This window comes from Schistocerca americana, chromosome 1 (genome assembly GCF_021461395.2).
Source record: "Schistocerca americana isolate TAMUIC-IGC-003095 chromosome 1, iqSchAmer2.1, whole genome shotgun sequence".
Classification (NCBI taxonomy): domain Eukaryota; kingdom Metazoa; phylum Arthropoda; class Insecta; order Orthoptera; family Acrididae; genus Schistocerca; species Schistocerca americana.
Window position 1 is genome coordinate 81228766 of NC_060119.1, and position 25512 is coordinate 81254277.

Below are 25512 nucleotides of genomic sequence, written 5' to 3' on the forward strand. Positions count from 1 at the left end.
ACACGAAAGAAGTGGCTTGCGAGAAACTCTTTCGACTGATTCTAAAGTATAGCTTATCGGTCTGGGACCCTCACCAGGTTGGGTTAATAGAAGAGACAAACAAGATCCAACCAACAACGATGCATTGCGTCATGGGATTGTTGGGTAGCATGAGAGCGCTACGGAGATGTTCAACAAATTCCCTTGGCAGACGCTACGAGAGAGGCGCCTTCCCCGTCAGCAACCACAGTAAACAACAAGCGGCCAGCTTTGTGTGGGAACAATGCACTGCTTCCAGATACAAGTGAGCCAAAACTTGAGTGTGCTGCAGAGTCAGCCATGGAAAAAAGTACTCCCACAACGGAAATCGAAACAGTACGTAGTCTGCTGCGGAGATTATCCTAAATAGTTCGTAAATCAGACTGGAAGTTAAAAAAAAGCACTCTGAAGAACATCCAGACGTATTTAGACTACTTTAACTAGTCACTCATAGCCACCCACATGTTGGACACAACTCACAAAATGCGTGAAACAAATCAATATTTCACTATTATCATCCATACCCCAGTAAGGCGCAAAATGCCTTATTTGCTAGAAGAGCTGAAAATGTTTCATCCTTTTAAGCAGCCTGGGAAAGTTGAGTGAGATTCATAAATGTGGACTGTGTATCCACAATAATATATGCGTACTGTGAATCTAAGTGGTTAAGGAATCTGCTCATGAGAAGCGGTAAAACCGAGTTAATAGTCCCGGCACAGCCCAAATTTTCAGCTTTCCCCATTGATTTATTTTAATGCCCATTTACAACCGTTGTCTGTCTTTCCTTCGATTCGTATTCATACAAGGCTGCAAGATTAGACAACTGGTGTCTATTCTTTCGCATATGTGCTAAAGAACAGACATCCTATGAGAGAGAGAGAGAGAAGATCGTTTAACTGTTCTATTCGTTGCAAGTCTATGCCTTTAAATAAAGCTAGTAATATCTTAAATTTGTACACACAAATTCATCTTTGTTTTGTGGTGTGTATACTGTGCATTGCCCTTAATTTGTGTGATGTTACCGTGAACAAATTTCTGGAGGTAGATTATACTGCTACATTGTTCAGCCATGCTTCTGTCTACAAACATATTTTCTCGTAATATTGTTAGTGTGTAGTGTAATATCGGTTTTTCAAGAAACCATTTTGAAATGCTCATCTTGACGCTGTAAGGAATTACAATGCGTCATCTAAATAAAGTTATTTTGTGTCTGAAAGAAGTGCTTTTACAGACTGATTTCAATTGCCGTGGCTACGTGTATTTGGATCTTTATGGATAACATTATGTTCATAGCGTGGGCCGGTGAAAAGGCGGAACCAAAACATCTGAGCTAGAAACAATTTATCAACGGTGGCAAAAGAAAGTAATTACACATAAAAGATTAACAGGTCACCCTCAATCAGGCTGGTGGAGAGAGTACGCTGTAACTTACAAGCCCTTGGGTTTGCAGCAGAGTTATTTTCTTTAGACGATATTTCAAAAACTTCCCTAAATGGCCTCGTCAGGCGTCGAGCGCATTCTTCGCTGCTCGCCGTTTTGTTCCCCAAGCAGACTGTTTCCGCTACACGGTGACAATTCCTAGAGCGGATCGCAGCATGTCCCGTCCACAGTTTCATTAGAGTCTTGATAGTGAGCATCGAAGTCTGCGCTCGGTACCTCGAGAAGAAAACTAGTGCTGCAAGGCGTCGAAATGTCGTGTAAAGAATAGCTCATCTCGGTTGCACTAACAAGAACTTGTAAACCGCGAATTTTACTGGGAAAGTCTGAAACATTACAAAGTAGGTCACTGTTTAATGGGGGAAGATGAGGAAACGGATTAGAAACACATGCCATCTAATTATTACTCCAAGGTGTCAAGCTCCCAGAATTGAATATTGCTATCATCCAAACACGAGATAAGAAAAGCTATGCAGAAATGAACAAGTGTGGCTTAAGAGGACACCGATATTGATCAATGTATAAAACATGCGGCAAAAGCGTAAAAATCGTAAAACTGTGCAACAATGCAAAATTTCAGCAGATCCCTCAGAAATTCAGAAAATCACGTTACTGTATGAAACGGAGCAAAATACTCTGGAGAAACTACAGCCAGTGCTGCTGGTGTGTTTACCTCGGCTGTCAACCCGTGTGGTGATCTGGTGCTCAGCACGTCACACTAGCCGTGCCTTCCCACAGACTGGCGCGCGGCTACGTTGCACGCGTAGTTCAAGGAAGCACCACCAGGGTGTGTGTCTGTGCGCGGCTCTAGCCTCTGCTTCGAAAAGCAGACTACCGGTATTGGCAGAACACAACATCGATACTTATTTACATCATTATTATTATCTAACGAATTAATTTTGGGCGTTTTGTACCTCTTTGCCCGCCATGAACGTATGAGGTGCTTCTGTCAATCCTAAAGTCTTTCAGGTAATCGAGTGGCGAATATGAAACTAGCGATAACCGTAATGTCAACACTGAGGACCACGAAGTAGGCAGAGGAATTTTGTTACGGACACTACACACGCACCAACCGATCGACCGCTAAATTCGACGTATGTAGGCATTTTGAGCGACCGACCAACGAATTTTCCATGTCGTGTTGGGTGGGGAGGAAAGGGGGGGGGGGGGGAGGTGGTGGGTGATGTGCCAACCGTCCGACACTACTCTGAGCATGCACAAGTAATTTCAAACGCCGTGGGAATCTTACCTTCGGAATTCCAAGGGAATACGTTCCGATACGAATGGAGAAAGATATGAGACGAAATCTGAGAACTTATGGAGATTCTGGAGTTTCCAGTGCTGCTCCGTCTAACTTTCTCCCAGTGTATCCGGGATTGTAACTGGTAGGACAAAGTACTCTCGGCCTCACGGTGGTTTGGGGGTACAGACATGGATATTGCCCATTTTGTTATTATGCTTCATTGAGTCCACAACAGCCCCCATTGAAAATGCTTTTTTATTCCACTCTCTGATGATCACAAATGAATTCTTTAGACGATGACCGGTTTCAGTCTGTAATGACCATCCTCAGATCTTTTTTTGAACCATGTCCTAAAGTGATACGACCATAATGGCATCGTCAAAACATATCACTTTAGGACATGGTGTAAAAAAGATCTGAGGATGGTCATTACAGACTGAAACTGGTCATCGCCTAAAGAATTCATTTGTGATCAGAGACTGGAATAAAAAAGCATTTTACAGCATTGGATCACTGTTTGTATACGCGATTATGTCGCAGTAGGTGAGCCCCCATTGAGACACAACAGTAAATTTTATGTAACATTTTAACCATCTATTTTTATCTGAAACTTTCAGTAATATTAGTGATTCTTAACAATTTTAATTGGTTGACAAAGTAGAAATGTGACAAAAATAAAATTGATAGCTTTATCAGGTGTTTAAAGTTACGAATATTTCCAAGAAATAATTTTCAGACCATGAAAAAAAGCTCCCTTAAAACTGTGCTACCCACAGGTAGAACTCTTGCTGTTTTCTGTTATAGTTCTTAAGGCATTTCGCAGAACAATGTTTACAAATGGCGCAGCTTTTAGTTATCAGCCGGAGTAGTGTTGATCCCGTTCTCAGATATATAAAGTTTATTTCGGTTTCTAAGTATAACTTCAGTTTATTTTTGGTTGCCAGAAGCAAACAATGATCTTTTCTTGTGTCACTGTCCCGCATCTTCGCGCGGCCCGCATAGTTATTAACGGATTTGCCATGGTTAATTGAACTGGTGGCGGGACACCCTTGTTATCACTAACCCTTGTGTCTATGGACAGCCAACCGTACGATACACACTTACAGTAGGGAGTGGGAGAGAATTTTATTTCGAGGCTTCAAAATTGCAATGTTTGTTTTCTGGAAATCCAACGGGGGTTGCCAAACCGCGCGGATGCAACAACAATTCATTATCAACTGTCAGCGTCGATGTTTCAGACAATGTTGTCGTATGTTTGGTAACATCAAAATTAATTGCAGAAAAACAAATATTTTAAATGTAAACCAAATCTGTTTTTTTGCCGAATCCTCATAAGGAACAATGTAGTTGGGCGTATTTAAGATTGTGTCCATTAGATGTTCTTTATACTGCGAGTATACCTACTTTGAGTCTTTATTTCACAAGCACAGTCCATGTAGTTGTTCGAATGAAACTGAGGACATGTAGCAGAGCGAGTGAAAGAGCCATTGTAAAGCGACAATTCTTTACTAATCCAAGTCGTTTGAGAAATTTATTTACCTACCTAGTTATTATTCTTTATTGATTTGCGTACTTTATTAATCCTTCTATTCCTACCAATTTCCGTATACAAGAAAGGTACAAATGAAAAGTCTGCAGAATGCATTCGGGAATCGAACGCAGGTTCTCCGGTCCCTAGCTATACGTCTTGTCCGCTGTGCCAGCGGCACTTTCGTTCAGTAGCGTCTACGTCATAGATACGTAAAGGGGCAGTCATAATAGTCTCTTTCCTCAATTTCTAGGAAAATATGAGTTTGCGGACCTCATGTATGACGAAAAGTGCTCAATTATCTATCTGTGGTAGGGAAGGCGAATGATCAACTTCGCTTTATTGAGAGAATTTAAGGAAAGAGTGGTTCGCCTTGAAGGAGGGTGCATATAAGATGGTAGTGCGACCTGTTCTTGAGTACTGCTCGAGTGTTTGGGATCCGTACCAGGTCCGATGGAAGGAAGGCATCGATGCAATTCAAAGGCGGGCTGCTAGATTTGCTACCGGAAGGTTCGAACAACACCTAAGTGTTACGGAAATGCTTCGGGAATCAAATGGGGATCCCTGGAGGGAAGGGCGACGTTCTCTTCGAGAAACACTATTGAGAAAATTAGAGAACTGGCATTTGAAGCCGACTGCCGAACGATTCTACTGCCAACGTAAAATGCTCGTAACGACCACAAAGATACAGGACATTAGGGGTCATGCGGAGGTATACAGACATTTCTGCCTCTCTCTGGTTGCGAGTGGAACAGGAAAGGAAATGACAAGTAGTGGTACAGAACACCCTCCGCCAGGCACCGGACGGTGGCTTGCGGAGTATCTGTTTATATGTAGATAGATGCGCACATGTAGACCTGTCAGTTCTAAGCCAGTTGCGCGTACTGAACTTTGTTGCGGTTTTCTCGAAAACGGGAATGAGTTGAGCCAACATATCTTAGAATCTTTCATTTTCGATTGCAAATAGACGACGTGCCACATACGAGCCGAATCGATTGGCATGTCTTACGCCTTCCCCTTGTTTAACTTCCCATCGCCACTATGAATAAGAGTACATTTCTTGTCGACCGCGATATTATGTCCGATTTTCCCGCAATTAAGAATGCCGTAACAATAAAACGATTATCTGTGAACATTGCGGACAGCTACTGAAATGAAAATACACTATTTTGAGCCTATAAGCAAAGTCGTCTCCATGAACGGAGTATGTGGTACCTAAAACCAAACTGCTCATCGAATATAATGTGTTGGGCTGCGTTCTTACATGTTTAAAACGAGGGCTACCGTTTAAAGTTTGTAACACGCACAGCTTAGTTTTACACTGTCATGTCAAGAACAATGCGTTTCTACAGTTGAAGCGATCTATTTAGATTTCCTCGGACGATAAAGTAAATATTCGTAACGGTTCCTTTGGAATGGCCGTGATCGATTTCTTCTTGCATCTTGTCGTTTCCTAGCCTGTGGTGTATCTCTGGTCACCTCGTGGTCGCTAGACCGTGATCCGTGGTCGGCTTCGTATTTGTTTTGCCGTAGTGGTGAGTTGTGGCAGCGAATCAGCTGCGGGATACGAGGGCCCTGGCTCTGAGCGGAATAGTTGTGCTGCGTCCGTGTGTGCGCCCGTTACCTTGTTCTAATGCTGTACTGTCAACGGGTGGTCAACTGGAATACAGCACCACGCTAGTTCTTTCGGTTCCATCGTTTCACGTTCCGGGATCCCCAGGTGTTTACCACGCTTCGTGCGTGGCTTCCCTTGGTTATTGTGTATGGCCTTCGTGTTTCGACTGATAAGCAGTGATGGCTCACAGTCAGTGTTCGCGTTCTGTGTGTTTATTGGAATGGCAGCAATGGCAGTGTAAAGTCAACGCCGTTCCTATCAACTTCCGTGTGTGTGGAGCACTTAAAATATATCCCCAGAAGAGCTCGGCAGATCACTGATTCTGCGTTTGCTGTGGACGGTTGAACGATGGCTGTTCGACAAGGCATCTGGCCCGCGCGACCGACGTCGTTCATCACATAAGGTGAGAGAGTTACCAGCTCTTCATAGTGTCTTTGAGTTGTGTGTTTCCCCAGTATACAGTAGCGATGAGGCTGTTTACTAAACGATGCAGAAAATTTTCTGCAGTTGTTTCCCCGATCCCGCTTTAGCTGTCACATATATCTGCACGGCGCATTTCGTCAGTTAGCCCGTGAATGCGGAATTGTTTCGTTCTGAGGCATAGTGCAATTCAGAATGTTACATCATGCATTCTGGGAACCCTAGTTCTTTATAGTTTGAAATATGAGGTGTTATCTTAAGTAATGCACAATTCTGCAGTTGCAAATGGGAACACGGCGTGTTTTGTGTTTATGCAGGCTGTTTAGGTGTCTGTGAAACCAGAGAACTTTTGCAACTTTGTGTGAAAAGTGCGAAGCGTGTCGAGAGGATCAACGAAGATCTAGAATGAGATTTTCGCTCTGCAACGGAGTGTGCGCTGATATGAAACTTCCTAGGAGATTAAAACTGTGTGCCGGACCGAGACTCGAACTGGGGACCTTTGCCTTTCACGGGCGGGCATGTTCTCTACCATCTGAGCTACCCAAGCACGACTCACGCCCCATCCTCACAGCTTGACTTCTGCCTCGTTTCCCAAACTTTACAGAAGCGAACCTGGCAGAAGAGCTTCTGTGAAGTTTGGAAGGTAGGAGACAAGGTACTGGCAGAACTGAAGCTGTGAGGACGGGTCGTGAGTCGTGCTTGGGTAGCTCAGTTGGTAGAGCACTTGCCCGCCCGCGAAAGGCAAAGGTCCCGAGTCCGAGTATCGGTCTGGCACGAAGTTTTAATCTGCCTGGAAGTTTCAACGAAGATGTGTTTAACGTAACTCATTTACTCGAACTCTTAATGAAAATAACACTTTTCACTGGTGATGGATGTACACGATTTTTGCACACACTTCTCAAACAACTTTAAATTACGAACGTGACAGGTCCAACTTCACGTGTGTGTGTGTGTGTGTGTGTGTGTGTGTGTGTGTGTGTGTGTGTGTGTGTGTGTGTGTGTGTGTGTGTGTGTGTGTGTGTGTGTGGGGGGGGGGGGGGGGGGGGGGGTGGTAAGAAAATTTATTCCATCTTATAAACATCACTACGTAAAAAATAACAAGGTTTGGAAACAGCAGTCATAATATGTGATGTTATACTTAAAGAAATATACCGATAGGTCACTTGTTCACTACCCATCGTTATAGTTTCGTAATTGTATGTAACATATACAGTGGCTGGGCGATGTTTTTGTTTCTATGTTTCAGCTCCAGGCGTTGTTCGTGCGTTTTGTTTTCGCAATGTCGTTTAGTTCTGGTTGGTTGTTGATCAGACTGTGTCGTACACTAGACCTTTGAAGGTTTACTGAACATAGTTAGTGTATGGCAGAGAGCGACGCTGCCATTCTGCTATGACCTGTGCCATAATTTCTTTCTGTTCACGAAGTCAGGGAATCCATAGTGACAAATATGTTTTTGTTAAAAGACGGTTGTGGTGGCAGAATGATCTGTGGCGTAGCCCGAGGACTTGGTTAGAATGCTGACTGATAGTTGGAGCCAACGAATAAGTCACAATTTTTTTATACGTATTGCGCTTTCCGTAGTTACATTTATCGCAATAAGAGCCCTAATTTAGCCATTTGATGTTATATTTTCAGGTTTTTAATATATTTGGAGGCGTTAATAATAGCCTGTCGAGGTTCCATTATCATGTCGACCGTGATATACCTCGCCTACTCATACCACCAGTCTGCTCTGATCCATTACTATACCAGAATGGGTGTCATAAACGACTCATCTGCATTCGTTCATAGTGCATATGCGTCACAACAAGAATTATGGTTGTTCTGGGCTGCATGATTCGGACTGTAGTCCAAACTATTGCCTACTACCTCAAATATAAACGCGACAAAACGTTAGTAAATAACTACCGACCCATCACATTACTATCAGTATTTTCAAAAAAAAAAATCGAGAAGATAATATAAAATGGATTTCATGCAAACTCAGTACAGGAGAACATGCTCAGTAGGAAACAGTTCAGATTTCAAAAAGCACCATAACAAGCTACATTTACCTTGACAGGTAATATACGGCACTACAATCAATAAGTCATAAATTACTATATTTGGCAAATTGATAAAGGCTTTTGACTATGATATCATAACGGAAAACTTATAATACACTTACTGTGTAATATTTTTATCTATGTATGATATTCCACTTAGTTTAAAAAATGATAAATTTGTGCCCGTCGTTTTGTAGATGCAATTATAGGATTGAAATAACACCAGCTTCCTTACTGGAAAGGCTGATGATAAAATTTTTATAAAACATCCACAGTTGATTCAAGGCAAATGGATTATCAGGAAATCTTGAAAAGGTTCAGTATGTGCAGTTCAAAACTTGTCACAGGCATACAGATAAGTTTCTCAATCAGAGGAATACAAGAAGTAGAAAGTGTTGTCTTGTGGCAAAGACAAATCACAACTCGCTAGTGGACAACCCACTTCCTAGAAACCATCGATCGCCTTGGTTCAGCTATTTTTCTAGTACGCACTATAGGCGATTTAAAAATGAAGAAAAAGTTTATACTGCATATTTACATTAACTAGTGAGTTATGGAATCATTTTTGGGGGGAAATTAGAGTTACAGAGAGAGTCTTCAAATATAGGAGCGCGTTATAAGAATTATATCTGGTGTAAGTTCACAAACATCCTGCAGAGACTTTTTCAGGAAACAGCGTATTTTGACAACCACTAATGTGAAGTGGTTGGTATATTCCTTAATGTCCTTTGTCATTACCAACGTATCAGTTCCATTCCAACCACAGTCATAGCCAATATCGATACAGTCTGTTTCGGTATCTGATTTTACGCATGTTAATTGTGAGACTAACGAAAAAGGAATATAAGAATGCAGAAGCATTCTTTTTTAAACTGAGATGCCGTATCTTTTCCACGCAGTATAGAAGCAATACGTTGAGCGTTTAATGACCTTCATGATTACTGAGAAGAAAAATCATTCTGCACAGTACAAACATACTCCAGTTTAAGCTGACATTATAGTAACAACGAAAGTAAACCTCTATAATTGAATATTTCTGACACACACACACACACACACACACACACACACACACACACACACACGAGAGAGAGAGAGAGAGAGAGAGAGAGAGAGAGAGAGAGAGAGAGAGAGATTTTGGCGGGGGGGGGGGGGGGAGGGGGGGGGGGGCGAGCTATTGTAAAATCTATTTAACATTTTTGTATTTGTCAGAAGATCTATCTGAGAAGTGCAAATTCGACGGGAATTTATGACAGTCTGTGTGACTGACGCTATGTGACTTTTTAAACATACTGAACAAGCAAAACTTTCGAAGAGTTAAACTTTACCCAAGCGCCAGTGTTTTGCCATCTCGCCGACATTACTAATGGAAAAATATGGAAGAGATTGCTACATTTGTTGTTGTTCTAACGCAATGATTCCTGCTTTAAGTTGACTTTGATAATATTCTGTATTCTTCCTGAGAAAGATACAGTGAAAACTTCAGTTTTCTCAAATTTCTCATGGGGAAAACAGTATTATGCTAACTTCGAGTCAACTTCTGTACTTAAGATTCAGGTAAATAACTGTTAGTTCAGGTGATCCATGAATAAAATTCTGTCGCATTACGTATAAAAATCGTACAATTATATTAAAACAGGAATTTTGCCCTATGACCATATTATTCTGCTTCTCATGCAGTAGTCTTTTCACGTCCTATGTATATGTTGTAAAGTGTTTAGTTTATAGCCACACACATTCTCTTTGTGTCTTATAGTCCGATGTGATGATGACTATTACTAATCGATAATGCTCTCAAATAAAAAACTATTACGATAAAAAAAAGTGTAAATATTACAGTTCTTCAGTTCACTTTAATGAAATACTATAGGAGTACCTGGAGTCACCCGGTTATGTATTTATTCCAATATTCTGTTAGTTCATCTATACCTTCCCCCCTTCCCACCTACAAATCCCCCTGCCACTCTGTCCATCTCCTCCATCCCCCACTCTCCATCCATCTGCTCGTGCCCCTCTCTCTACTCATCTCCTGCTTCCCCCTCGCTGTCTCTGAACATTCTCGCCCACCCCCCTCACGCCGCGTTATCACGCTCACGCCAATAGGAGGTTGCTGGTTCCTACTCCTACAGTATTTCTTTCCTGATCGTAACGAATTTGTGCACCTAATTTTATTGACATCGTTCCAGGGGTTTAGGATAGGCTTTTTACCCGTGTCTTTGCCCACATACACACATTTCGACTTATTTCATACATATTTTGTGTATCTGAGGAGTATTTGCACACACATTTCACCTGTATCTCTAGCGAATTTCACCCTTCGGTTTCGTTTGCACGTGTCCCATTGTGTATGACTTCGTATATCCTGCAGTAAGTGGCGTCCAATGATGTAATTTTTCTGGTACATACAGTGACATATGTGAACACTCTAAGCAAAATGTCACGAATATATTTAGTAGTGAATAAGTAATATATTAAAACGTCATGCGTCATGTGGCAGTTTTACTGCATAACAGCGAAAATTTAGTAAACGATAAACTTTCTTCCTATCACCATTTTATAGTGGTCGTCAGGAGGAATGTGACTTTAAGAGCTAGACTCAGTGGCACCAAAAATGTTCAAATGTGTGTGAAATCGTATGGGACTTAACGGCTAAGGTCATCAGTCCCTAAGCTTACACACTACTTAACCTAAATTATCCTAAGGACAAACACTCACACCCATGCCCGCGGCAGGACTCGAACCTCAGCCGGGACCAGCCGCACAGTCCATGACTGCAACGCCTTAGACCGCTCGGCTAATACCACGCGGCATCTGGCACCAAAGGAATGCTTCCTCCTGTTGGTTTTATAATGATAGTATAGTACTATTTAGTTTAATCGCCACTAAAGTTGTTTGTGTACATAATACGTCAATATGAGTTCCTGGAGTTTAAAACTCGTCGCTTCAAAATAGGATCACCTCAGCAAGTATTCTGCCTGGGAGTTGTTAGTTAGGCCTACTTACGCTAATAATACTTCCTGCAAAGTCTTCCTTCATTTCGACAACAACTTAACCTTATTAAAATCTGGTGCATTGTAAGGTAGGTAGCCCTTATTTTGAGAACGAAGTGAAAATATGTACCACGAATATTACGAAACAATGGAATAGAAGTGAGATTTTCTGTTTATGCCTATTTACTACGAACGGGAGAAAAAGTGTTAACGATTAAGCATGAATGGACTCCTGTTAACTTTTCAAACGAATGAAGTATTTACGTATACCGACTACATGTTACCATAAAATAAGTCCCAAGTTACAAGCTAGAGTTGTACGAAAATTTTAAGCATTTTTAGCGTATAATGGAGGAAGCAGACAAACTAATCGCTTACACTGCTTTCGTACCATACGTTACACCTGTAGAAACATCCACTGTTGTAATTCTTTGAAAACTCAGTGATCATACGCGTTCGAAATGGTCGCCGGAGCCTTGGTTGGTGGTCGCGTGCAGCATAGCCTTGCACAAAGTTCATAAACAGACATTGCCCGCACTTACCTTCGCCTACAGGTCGAACACCCCCTTGTCTAATCTATGGATGCTGAGCGATCGTCTTCCCGAGAAAGTCCATGCTCTCCGCATTCGGGCTAAATGGAAGCGCGCGTGAGTAATCCGAAACTCGTTCATAGGATAGGGATGGGAAAAAGCTACCGAATAACAACGGTATCAGTATTTTAGTTCTGAATAACAGGTATTTGTTTGGTTTCTGTTATCCCCAGATAATTTTTAATTTTTTTGCTAACTACCAAGTAACAAAAACCGAAATATCACCGTTGTCATAGCAGCAGTGCTAAAAATTTTCGTTTTTAAATAAAACTTTTGTAAAAAAGGAATAGTATTATTTGTAAAATTCACATTGGTTTAAAATATCACGATACATAGTAAATCAGAAACCCAATGCTGTCTTCATAACAATGTTGACAGCAACGAGCAACAAACAAATGGTATAAGAATAGGTACAGCATTGCTGAGGCAACAATGCGGAAGAAAAGATAACCGTCAACTCAACATACAGCCAACCGGCTGCACATAACCAGTAGGTACATTGACCTAGTTTTCGACACCTACTAAGGGTGTCTTCTTCAGAGAGTTAATCTTTGCCTTGAGCATAGCTGCTCTAAATTCTGGCCATCGTAATTTTACGATTTAGCAAAATTTCATTTTGATGAAGACGCCGGTTAGCTGTATAATCCAATGTTGAAAGAAGTATATGGTTGCTGAGTGAAAGTTATGTCCAAAACTATAACGGAAAACTGGTTCTTTCAGCTATAACCGCCATCCCTACCATGAGAATCTGAGTGTCACTGGAATGCGGAGAAACGGACGATCACATTAAGGCCGGGTCACAGGATTTGGGTTACAAATTTTGCGGCAATGAGCCGTGGAGGGAGGGAGGGGGGGGGGGGGGAGTGGGTTCTTAGCATTCGCGTTTCTCTAACCAAGCCAATCAATAGCGTGGTGCAGCTCAGTAAGCATGAAGTTATTTAGTGTTGTACTGAAAGTGATCCATCCTGAGTCTGAAGTCGCATGCGAGAGCTTTTGGATACTGACGTCTTAAAAATCCATGTTTTAAAAACCTCCAACTTCAGTGCTATTTCTTTTAATTACGCTTTGCTAATAATTGTTTGTTCAAACTTTGTTAAATTCTTAAACTACCCACATAAGTGGCACTGTTTTGTTGCTTTTTTGAATTACTGTCGTTTGGAGTTCTTATACATTGTGGTAGTCAGCCGGCCGCGGTGGTCTCGCGGTTCTAGGCACTTCAGTCCGGAACCGTGCGACTGCTACGGTCGCAGGTTCGAATCCTGCCTCGGGCATGGATGTGTGTTATGTCATTAGGTTAGTTAGGTTTAAGTAGTTCTAAGTTCTATGGGACTGATGACCACAGCAGTTGAGTCCCATAGTTCTCAGAGCCATTTGAACCATATTTGGTAGTCAAATTACAGGGCTAACTGGAGCTTCTTCTCTTGAGTGGATTTTGCTTTTAAGTGCACGCTTCTGTGTTGATAATTGAAAAGCTGATTGCTGACACTACTCAACTTGGCAGCACCACTACCGTGTACCTTCATAGTACTCACACACTGAGCAAGCCGCAATATCAGCACTTGATAATGGCCTAAGGCCGAAATTGCAGTAGTGTAATAAAAACTTAAAACAGTCACTGGCGTTGAGATGATGTCCTTCAAAAAAGAGTATGATGTAGCTGAACACGGCTAATTTCACCTGCCATTACGAGTGCCAAGATTGAAGCCCTCACCGGTGCGCAAACTATGTGAATGAAGATTTCCTTCTCTATTGTATGCTTATTATTGTTATTATTATCAATCATAATAACAGTAGTGGTGGTGATAGTAGTAGTAGTAGTAGTAGTAGTAGTAGTAGTAGTAGTAGTAGTAGTAGTAGTAGTAGTATAAGCCGCTATGGATTACACTAATTCAAAATGTTTTTCTTTCCTTCTCCTTAATATCCATAACACTTTCACAAGGTTTTTTTCTTCCTCCCTCACAAGGGAACCTCCCCATCGCATCCCCTTCAGATTTAGTTATAAGTTGGCACAGTGGATAGGCTTTGAAAAACTGAACACAGATCAATGGAGAAAACAGGAAGAAGTTGTGTGGAACTATGAAAAAATAAGCAAAATATACAAACTGAGTAGTTAATGTGCAAGATAGGCAACATCAAGGATTATCTGAAGTTAGGAGCGCAGTGGTCCCGTGGTTAGAGTGAGCAGTTGCAGAATAAGAGGTCCTTGGTTCAAGTCTTCCCTCGAGCGAAAATTTTACTTTATTTACTGTCGCAAAGTTATGATCTGTCCATTCATTGACGTCTCTGTTCACTGTAATAAGTTTAGTGTCTGTGCTTTGCGACCGCACCGCAAAAGCGTGCGACCGTGCGATTAGTAGACGAAAGGACGTGCCTCTCCAATGGGAATCGAAAACATTTGATCGCAAGGTCATATGTCAACCGATTCCTCCACAGGAAAGCACGTCTGATACATTCTATACGAAACTGGTGACGGCATGTGCGTCACATGACAGGAATATGTTGTCGTCCCACCTAACTTGTTACACTTGGCGAATGGGTACAAAGATTCTTCTACCTTGCCCGATTTAGGTTTTCTTGTGGATGTGATAATCACTCCCAAAAAGTGATAAAAACATAAGAGTTTGTCACATAAAGTGAAAATGACGAATTAAACATTTCACTCGAGGGAAGACTTGAACCTAGGACCTCTTGTTCCGCAGCTGCTCACGCTAACCACGGGACCACGGCGCTCCTTCGCTCACATTATCCTTGATGTTGCCTATCTTGCACATGGACTACTCAGTTTGTATATTTTGCTTATTTTTTCATAGTTCCACAGAACTTCTTCCTGTTTTCTCGATTGATCTGTGTTCAGTTTTTCAAGGCCCATCCATTGTGCCAACTTATAACTAAATCTGAGGGGGGTGCGATGGGGAGGTTCCCTTGTCAGTTCTGGCTGCACAAGCTTCTTTGCTGGACATGTCATGGGCATTCGCACAGTCCTGTAACTTTTCTTTAAGTGATGCATGTACCTGAAAAGCCTCTTACCAGGTGGGCAGCGCAGTGGTTAGCACACTGGCCTCGCATTCGGGAGGACGATTGTTCAAACCCTCTCCGGCCATCTGGATTTATGTTTTCTGTGATTTCCCTAAATTGCTTAAGGCAAATGCCATGATGGTTCCTTTGAAAGGGCACAGCCACTTTCATTCTCCATCCATCACTAATCAGAGCTTGTGCTCTGTCTCTCATGACCTCGTCATCGATGTGACATTAAACCCTAATCTCCCCCTCCTCTTCCTCAAATGACCTGTTGAGCAACTGCCGCTATGAGAGGTCTACTATGCTCTTTAGAGTTTCCGTGATCCACTAGTTAGCCCTTTTCGATCTTACAAAAGGATTCCACAATTTTCTTGTCGGTGTGTTTGGATTCTTTCTACGAATATGACCATAAGAAACCATTTATTTCTTCCTCATTATATCTGCAATTTTTCTTCACCTGCAAATAGTACGTTGCTCCGACATCTTCTTTATTCTTCAACTTCAATTGGGCCTAATTTTCATAGCACCTCTCTCTGTGCTATCCATATAATTTTCTTATTAACCCATTTTCTGCAGGCAAAATGCGTTTTTCGATTAACCACCTTGGACAGTTTCGAAGCCGCTCATGGAGTCGTGAATAACAGTGTGTTTCTGGTGATAAAGAGGAACGAGGGGACATTTGAAAAAGTGTCGCCCTTTTATATCCATAACGGTTTGGAAGGCCTTGCTGGAACATTAAAATCTATAAAACGATTGTGTAATGGCTCATTGTTGGTCGAAGCCAACAGGTCAAAGCAAGTAGACCTTCTTAAGAAATAACGGAAATTGGGTTACTATGATAATGTTCAGATGTACAGCTCTGTCAACTCAAATAAGGATATTGTCATATGCTGAGATATTGTGGACATAGACATAGCAGAACTGAAGCAAGGATGGGCATCCCAGGGAATAGTCGATGTAGAGCAACAAATGCACAGGAATAAAGGGCGCAACTGAAAAGACTGCAACTTTCATTGTCACATTCAATTCTCCACCACTGCCTGAACATCTTATGGTGAGGTTCCTTCGACTTAATGTTTGGACTTACATTCCAATCCCTATGCGGTGCTATTAATGCCAGCATTTCGGCCATACAACCATGAGTTGTGAAGGTGAATAGATCTGTGGGAACTGCAGAAAAGCCACTCATGATGCAGGGACTGACTGTCCGTCTCCAGCGATCTGCATCAACTGCTCTGGAAACCACCCAATCTGGAGGCGAGACTGCCCTGATTCTGCTGAAGAACGCAAAGTAAGAGAGACAAAAGTAACCAATTGAATCTCCTATGCCGAAGCCAAAGAAGAATATAAGGCGACGAAACCCCTGTCTTTGCCACCTCATATTCTTCCATGGTGCAGAAACTTATTTCCAAGACGAACGCTTTGGTACAGACGACGACTAACGTGCCTGTATCCACCACAAGCACCTGTACTTGCATGTGTACATGTCAAGGGAAAAAGAGTAAGAATGAAGTAAGCCAGGCAGCTGCACCAGAAAAGACCAACAGTTCTGCAGCGAGCATCCAGAAGGTACAAAAAAACAGAGTTCATCTCAAGCCCCCCTTCCCCCCTCGTCCTCCAAGGGACAGGGTGCAGGGAAAGGCTCATGACATTTGGGTCATAAGCTGTCCCGAGCACTGTCAGACGTCATTCTTTCCCATTTGACTGATGAGGAGGATATCATCGAGTTAGATGCCTTTGATCCAGGCAGTCACTCCACTCCTTCTCGCTCTTCTTCATCTCCCTGGTACAAAGATAGGAATAAATTAAAACCGCACCAATGACATGGCTTCCATATTACAGAGGAACATGAATGGGTTCATGAATCATGTGGAGGAACTGAAACTTCTAGCACAGGCACATTCCTTGTGCTTTTGTTTACAAGAAATGCATTTTAAAAATACAGATGTCCCTGTGCTATAGGGATATACAATATACCGTAAGGATGACTTATTGGGGGAAAGTGCCAAGGGAGGTGTCACAGTGTTTGTCACTATTGTGCACCACTCCTCTGTTTACCCCTTGGCTGCTGACCTGCAAGCAGTTGCAGTTCAGATTCATGTGTGTCGAAGGATCAGTTTGCTCGCTGTATTTACCTCCGCAAGATGCACTACCCTCTGAGGCTCTCATCACACAGCTCCTGCGACCATTCCTCCTCTTGCGAGACTTCAATGACCATCATGTCGTGTGGGGCTCGACTCATACTTGTCCTCGAGGTCGGGTTTTGGAGATCTCGTGACGTGTGCATCCTCAACATGGGTAATCTCTCACATTTTTCTACTGCTACTGGGTCATTCTCAGCCATTGACCTCTCTTTCTGTTCTCTAGCCCTTGCAGACTCCATTCAGTAGGAGGTCATTGATGACCTTCATTCCAGTGACCATTTCCCAGTCTGCCTTCACCTACTAAATGGTTTACCACCTGAAGCTAAACCCCAAAAATGGATGGTCAGTGGGGCTAACTGGTTGTGTTTCAGCCAGCTGGCTGTGTTCGAACACTGCAGCAGTGTCCAAGGATGGATGGACCACATCACACATTGTTCCTGGACTCCCTTAATCGTTCCATTTCTTCTATAAAAGTATGGGAAGCCAAGGATTTCCAGTAAATGCAGCCGTTTACTGATAGCAGCAGTGCTGAAACAGGGGTGCCTCCAAATGACGCCCAGAGACATTGCTCAGAGGCTGGCTGATCATTTTGCACAAACTACTGCCAATGCAAGCCAGGATCTGGCGTTTTGTCACTATCGTGCGACTGTAGAGAGGGAAAAGCTGGACTTCAGGTACAACAGTTCTGAGGCCTAGAACTCCCCTTTTTCCATGTGGGAGTGCGAATCAGCACTGACTGAGATTTGTGACACTGCACCCAGTCACGACCAAATCCGGTATTGCATGCTTAGACATTTGCCAGTGGCATAAAAGGAAATTCTCCTTGAATGTTCTAATCTAATATGGCAAACAAGTAACTTCCTCAACTTGTGGAGGGAGGTAATTCTGATCTCTCTCCTCAAACCAGGCAAGGACTCCACATGTCCCAGTAGTTATCAGAGTACTGCCTTAATGAGCTGTGTAGGAAAGACCCTGGAGCGAATGGTTAAGCATCGTCTGGTCTGGTCTGGTTGTTAGAGACCAGGCAACTCCTTAGCTGCTCTGTGTGGATTCTAAAGATTTCTGTCCACTGCCGACAGTCTGACCCTCCTAGAGGTGGCTGTTCAGCAGGATTTCCTGTTATTCAGAAGTATCACTGTATTGGTATATTTTCTGATATAAGTAAGGCATACAATACTACTTAAAGACACTGTATTCTCGCACAACTGCATCAATGGGGCTTTCATGGCCATCTCCCCATCTTCATATGCTCTTTCCTGTCTCAGCTGTCTGATCGATTTGAGCAGAAGAATGGTGTGCATCAGGGCAGTATTCAAAGTGTTACCCTCTTTTCCATAGCCAACAGCAGTATCATATCTATGGTAAGGAGTCCTGTACAGTGCTCCTTATTTGTAGATGATTTTACTGTTTTCCTTTCGTCCTCCAGAGTTGCAGTGGCAAGGCGTCAGTTGCAACTCAACAGTGTGATGGTTAGAGGAGTGGGCTGCTAAGACGGGTTTTCAGTTTTCTGCAGATAAGTCTGTGTGTGTTCATATTAATTGTTATCATCCTCTTTTTAATTTGACTGCCTTGAATATGGGGAGGCCACCCTGCATTTTGGACACAGTGCTGTTTCTGGGCCTCATTTTTGACTACCGATTGTCATGATTACCATACCTGTGAGACTAGAAAGCCAGAACTCTTTGCATTAGCCACAGGTCTTGGGGAGCGGGCAGGGCGCGTTTCCTTCAGTTTTATCAGCCTTTGTGAATTCTCGGCTGGACTACAGTAGCATGGTTTACTGGTTAGTGAAGCGTTCTAGACACTGTCCATCATGAGTGGATTTGGCTGGCCACAGGTGCTTATCAAACCAGTCCCATACCTAGCATATGTGCTGAGGGGAGGGAACCGCCACTTACCATCCAGTGCCAGCTGCTCATGGTATGTCAGGTGTGTAAGTTAGTTCCAGCTCCAACTTCACCCACACACCATACTGTTGCTCGTCCAGCTCTGGAATGCCTTTTTTTCCAACTGTCCATGAGCCACGGTGCCATTTGGAATCCGCATGCAGTATGTGTTGGAGTCACTTGGTGTGGAGCCAGCATGACCCCAAATCTAGGTTTTCAACGGCCCTGCCTGCCTGGTTACTGGAGAAACCCAGAGTGATTTTAGGTTTGGTGTGGTACAGGAGAGATAGCTCTCGTGCTTAAATTTTTAATATGATATTCTCTGATATTTTATTTGAGTACCACAGTCATGTTGCTGTTTCTACATACAGGTCTGTGTGGTACGGCTCTGTTGGTTGCTCTGTCGTTTTCCCAGATCATGTCGTCAAGGTCAGACTGCCTCCAGAATTTACCGACTTCGACACAGCACGGGAGCAGATGAGACGCTCTCCCATTGTTAGATTGCTCAGACTCCCTGAGCATCCTTTACTCTCTCCAACGTTTGTACCCAGGAGATACAATAACCCAGAATATCCAGGATGCCCTCCTACGACTACAACGACTGGGGAAGGAGGTGTCTTTCTGCTAGGTACCTGGGCACATTAGAATTGCGGGGAATAAAAGGGCAGATCGAGAAGCCAGGGAGACATGTCATGATCATCTGGTATTTCGGTGTGCTAGCCTCCGGCATGCTATCACATCGCTGTTGAGGTACAATGTGATGTGCCGATGGGAAGACAAGAGGCTGGCAGTGACCAATAAAAAGCTCCGTGTCATCAGGCCCACAACTCGCCCGTGGTGTACTTCTTTCCAGCCACGTCGGCGGGACACAGTCCTTCTTACTCGTCTTCGCGTAGGCCACAGCCCTATGACACATGGCTTCTTACTCCTGCGAGAGGACCCCCCAATGTGTGGTGCTTGTGGCATGCAGATCACGGTGCGCTACGTTTTATTGAACTGCATTTTATTTGCCTACCAGCGGACTGTGACGGATTTGCTGGCGGATATGCCGTCTATTTTAAGCAATGATCAAACGAATGTGGTTAGGGTTTTAAAGCTTTGTAAATTGTCCAACGTTTATAACAAGATTTCGGGAGATGTTCTTAATGTGTCAAAGGGTGGCTGGCTCACCCTAGATTTTTGTAGGCGGTCACCCAGTCACATTTCCTGGTACTTTTCTTTTAGTTCCTCTTCATTTTGTTTTCGCTATTTTTTAATTTCTTGATTGGCTCTCTTCCCTCCTAATTGGTTTTAGTGCATGTGAGAGTGACTGTGTGGTCGTTTAGAGGGCATGCATGTACAACACTTTTAGTTAATCTCTACATTCGTTTTTTTAAGCGTAAGGGTGCTGATGACCTGGCTGTTGGGCACCCATCAGATCAAAACACACACACACACACACACACACACACACACACACACACACACACACACACACAGAGCTCTGACTCTCCGTGCCCTTCAAAGCCTGTGTGTGCTGTACACCGTCCATCCCTTAATGGAACGGGTCAAGGGAAGCTGTCAGTTGCTCAATCTTGATGGGGACTGTGATGTTTGTGGGTCGCTGGTCATGTCGCTCTGACAGGAAACGAGGTTGCTGACACTGCTGCCAAGGCTGCAGTCCTAGTACCTCAGCCCCCTAGTTCCTATATTCACTCCGACGATCTCTGTATTGCCGTCTGTCAGGAAGTGGTCAGCCAGTCACATTTCCCAGTGCTTTTCTTTTAGTTCCTCTGTGTTTTGTTTTCGCTGTTTTTTAATTTCTTGATTAGATCCCTTCCCTCCTGCCACTGCTCCTCCCTTCATGGGAATAAGCTCCGGGCTATTAAGCCTCTCCCAGCGGCTTGGACGATCTCCTCCCGGCCCTCCCGTCGGAATGAGGTTGCATATTGGACACTGCCTTTTTAACCATCGTCATATAAGTGCTGCTCGCCCATCACTTTGTGCACATTGCGCCCAACCTTTATCTGTCTTCCATTTTCTGACGGAATTCACTTTCTTTAACCGTTTACATTCCCGTTTGGTTTGCCGTCTGAGTTATCGGCCGTTTTAGAGAACGACGCGTGGGCTGTCAACTGTGTTTTACTTTTTATCCGCCAAAGCAATATGGAGGAGGGCTTTTAATTTTTAGTTCTGGACTTCCGTTTCTCTATGGTGTATTTTATAGATTTTTCTCCATATCCCTGTTTTTAGCTGTCTTACCTTCCATCGATTGGGATTGACGTATAGTCATTTTTAACTCCTCTCTCTAGCCGACCGGAGTGGCCGAGCGGATCTAGGCGCTTCAGCCTGGAACCGCGCGACCGCTACGGTTGCAGGTTCGAATCCTGCCTCGAGCATGGACGTGTGTGATGTCCTTGGGTTAGTTAGGTTTAAGTACTTCTAAGTTCTAGGGGACTGATTACCTCAGATGTTAAGTCCCATAGTGCTCAGAGCCATTTGAACCATTTTTTTTAACTCCTCTCTCTGTCTGTGTTTCACAGTTTAGACATGGGCGGGTATTACACTAGTTGTTTTTGCGCCCTAAAATAAAACAGTCTTGAAGTTTAGAGTTATAGAATAATGATGATTTGTTAGAGAGAAATTGGCATATGTGACCTGCTACCTACATTTTGCCACCTCTTGAATGAAATGCTTTTCTTTCGACGACATGGTCTGTTCAATTAATGCTTCTAAACACTTGATTTTATTGGTAGAGTTATTTTGACGATATTTAATTTTCTTCATAGTGCCTATCGTAATGTTCGTCATAAATTTACTTTTCTCAAATAAAATCTGTAAACCAATTTTTTCAACCTGTGCTTTAAGTAATTCAATTTATTTCGTCACTAGGCTATTTCTAGAGAATCTGCCATGATTACGATGCCGTTTGAAAAGATTAGCAGCCAATTTATAGGATCTCTTTTGTATCCTAATTTGGTTCTTGCCCTATCCTTGATTTTTCCCTTTTTCTCATGGCCATTTCAAGCACGCTACTAAACAGCAACGGTGAGAGAACATCATCTTGCCTGTCCTGTTTTAATCACGCATTTTCTGGATATATTCTCTCTTAATTTATGTTCGGAATTGGTGTTTAAGTTTTTTTTCATTTAGGCACTTGTTCTATAGTCTAGACTACATTCCTTAAGAAATCTGAACAGCGACTCTGCGTCAACTGAGTCGCACACTTTGTTAAAATTACTAAAAGTCATTACAATGTTTTAAAAGGTTTTTCAAAGATGTCATTAATCGTTTTAGATGTAGAATCTGCTCTGTGCGTGATCTGCTTTTGCAGAAGCATTTTTTCGAGTCTCATTGTTTCTCTGCACTTTTTGGTGAGGTCCTAGAGAAGATTTTGCATTTGAGAGGAGGAAGCCAGATGTCTCCGAAATGGATTACGGAATTTTTATCATCTCTTTTCTGTAATACATGGATCAGTACTGTTGTTCAATCTTCGGAAATTTCCTTTGTTGTTGTTGTTGTTGTTGTTGTTATTATTTTAGCTGCACTACGTCGCCAAACGCTGGATCTTAACTTTTTATACCTGGGATTCACTCCTGTAGAACTTTATAACACACATTATATTTACGCCAGTGACTGTAACACTTTCTTTATTTCACTATTGCAATTTCGGTCTTAGGCTATTATCAAGTGCAAATTTTTGTGGCTTTACGTCGTGTCAACTTAACATGAGCTGACACATTTATGTGTCGTTGTCATTACTATTAAGTACATTCGTGTTACATATTGCGAGCACACAAATCCATACGTCATAAAACAACATAGTCTGTAGACACTCGTGTTTGATATCCAAGTCGCACCAACACTCAAGAATGGAAATAGGAATCACTGACGAATTACAGACATGTCACGGACGTCGATTTGCGGCAGGGTTTGAACATGTACTGTGTTCGCACGTTATGAAATAGTCTAAGGTAACGGGCTGTTGACACACACAGTCAACAAGGATTCACAAAGTACTGTTCTTGTGAAGCACAGTTAGCTTTTTACATGCACGAAGTAATAAGTACTGTCGACAGGTGTTCTCAAATTTATTCCATATTCCTATATTTATGAAAGGCTTTATACACCGTTCCTCACAAGCGGTTTCTACTCAAACTGCGTGCCTATGTAGTATCGCTTCACTTGTGCTACTGGATTCAGGATTTCCTGTCAGTAAGGTCACAATCCGCAGTAATGGACGGAAAATCACTCAGTGAAACAGGTGATATCTGGCGTCCCCCAAGGACGGGCCATATGCTTTTCCAAATCTATGTCAACGATTTAGGAGCCAATCTGGGCAGCCGTCTTAGATTCTTTTTTTTTTTTTTTTTTTTTTTTTTTGCAGATGACGCTGTTATTTACCATCCAACAAAGTCAGCAGACAATCAAAACCAAATGCAATATGACTTAGACACGAAATACGGACAATTGTCTCTGGATATGGAAATGTGAGGTCGTCCACTTGATTACGCTGAAATCCGTTAAGTTTTTCGGTTTTACGATAAAACACAAAAAAATTAAAGGGAATCAATTCAAGTAAACGTCTAGGAAATGAAAATAAGAAGAACTTAAACTGGAATGATCGCATAGATACTGTTGTGGGGAAGGCAAACCAAAGATGCATTTATTTTCTGAACACTTAGAATACGCAACAGGTCTACTACAGATACTGCTTACAATACGCTCTTCCGTCCTCTGCTTGAGTATTGTTGTGCGGCATGAGATCTTTACCAGAGAGGATTGACGGTGGACACTGAAAACGTCCAAAGGAGGACAGGTTGAAATAGGGGAAAGAGTGTCACGGATAAGATAAGCCAGCTGTGGTGGCAATCATTAAAACAAACGCGTTTTTCGTTCACCTGAATGCGCAAAACGTTTTACGTCGCTAACCTTTATAGTGAGAAATGATGATTGTAATAAAACAAGACAAACCATAGCTCGTACAGAAAGATTTGCGAGTTCATTTTCCCGCGCACTGTTACAGAGTGGAACGGTTAGAGAAATAGTCTGAAGGTAGTTCGAAGAACCCTCTGCCAGGCACTTAAATATGAACTGCAGTCATGTAGACGACGTCTTAGATGTAGGCCCTGAGCCAGACTCCAGGCGGCAAGAACGGTGTGGATGACTACACCACAGTCTAACATAACAGTCGCGACACTTCGCCTCGATTTTGTTGTCTTCAGCGCCAGCAGCGCCCCAAGCGGGCGGTTGGTTGAACTGTGAATTCGGCGCGATCGTGAAAGCGAATAGTGATTGTTTATGTTGATTTATACAATGGTTTTTACCATCGGGAGCGTTTGTAGCGCAATAAATTGCAGCAGCAATAGGAAGAGGACACTACAGCTGTCTTTTTTAGGTTTCCTAAGGATCCTGAGTGGTATATGCCATCATGTTACTAAAAAGTAGCGTTAGGATTCACTTGCAAACCATATGTGTATAAATGATGAATGTTTCGTTTTAGGAGCAAGAAATGGCTAGATAATAGCAGACGAGAAGACCTTATGAAGAAAGACCCATTTTACCTGTATAACAATATTAGGTTTTGTTCGCTACATTTCGAACAAAACCAGTTCATGAACGCAGACAATAACAAACTCGTGTGGAATGCAGTACCCACACTGTTTGACATTCCAAATAAGCCACCTCAACTGACGATGGAGAAGGAACTGCCACAAAGATTCGACAGTCAATCTAAAGCTGTAAAACAGTCCTATGACACAGAAGCAGCCAGTTCAACTCTCCATGTATCAGTGCCAGATTCGTGAGAATCATCAACACAGACCTGCTTTGACGATGAAGTGGTTAGATTAAGTGCAGCTGTTCGTGTCTTACAAAAGCGTGTGAAGTGTCAGAATGTGCAGATCGCTAGACTTCGAGCGAAACTATTATGGGACAAGGAAAGTGCCTAGAGACAGATTGTTTGAAAATTATTCAAATATTTGGTTTTTCGTTAAATGTAATGTAATCAGCTCGTTACAATGTTTTCAGCATATTTCTCCCACTATGTCAGTTGCTTGTTCCACCTAGAATAATATAAAGATGAAGGTCGTACTTGTGGCAACAGGCGACAATGACAAACACAGTAGGCCTACAGAACGATAAACGAGCTGTCCATCGCTTTTGCTTGTAGAGGTACATGTCTGTGCTTCTTACACGTGAATCTGTGTATTTATATACTTTTGATATCAACGTGGTAAGCTGCAGTTCTGTCCAATGCCACAAGTGTTTCTTCACGAATGCGTTGTAGCTTGCCACTCTATTCATGGTTTTTGTCCATACTTACGCTTATTTTAGAATCATTTTTAGAAACACATATGCCTTCTGATACTACACAAACTCTTGGAGGCACAAAATAACTCGAATAATTCAGAAATTACGTAGGAAATGGATGCAAACAAACATTATGCTTACGACTCGTCTGACGTTCACCTTACCTGGCGCTTGGAGCGCTAGTGTAGCTCCATCCGTCAAACGGCAACAACTTTTACAGCAATGAGTGTCGCGACTGTTATGTTAGACTGTGGCCTACACAGCGCAGCGCGACGATGCCGCGTGGC